The following is a 477-nucleotide window of genomic DNA, read 5'->3' as shown; positions in this document are numbered from 1 at the left end:
GGTAGTATGGTAATTTCACATTAGGTATAGGAATACCCACCCGACGCCGTACGTCACGCGCGACGTCGTACGCCCGCCCGCGTATGCCGCACCCGTCGCTGTACGCCCGCCCGCCCGCGTACCCGCACCCGTCGCCGTACGCCCTCACGTCTCGACGTTGGCGTGGACAGTTGTTGGAGGAAAAAAAGACACGGTAGCCGCCGACGCCCGCCGTCGAAACCCTGAACCCTAACGCATCCACGCCGTCTCCACGTTGGCCCCCATCTGCACGAAGTCGCCGTCGCCCGAGTCGCGGCCCAAACAGGCCGCCGCGCGTGCCCCGGCACCTTTACCGCTGCCGGCGCGCGTGCCCGCCACCGCATTCCATTCCCGTCGCCCAGATGGCCGCCCACCCGCGATCTACGCCGCCGCCTCCCTCCGCACACTATGCCTACTACGACCAGCCATCGTCCTCACGCCGTCGACACCTGCCTCCGC

The sequence above is a fragment of the Triticum dicoccoides genome, chromosome 1A, assembly GCF_002162155.2.
Source record: "Triticum dicoccoides isolate Atlit2015 ecotype Zavitan chromosome 1A, WEW_v2.0, whole genome shotgun sequence".
NCBI lineage: Eukaryota > Viridiplantae > Streptophyta > Magnoliopsida > Poales > Poaceae > Triticum > Triticum dicoccoides.
The sequence above is the reverse complement of the archived record's forward strand: the minus strand, read 5'-3'. Positions refer to the sequence as shown.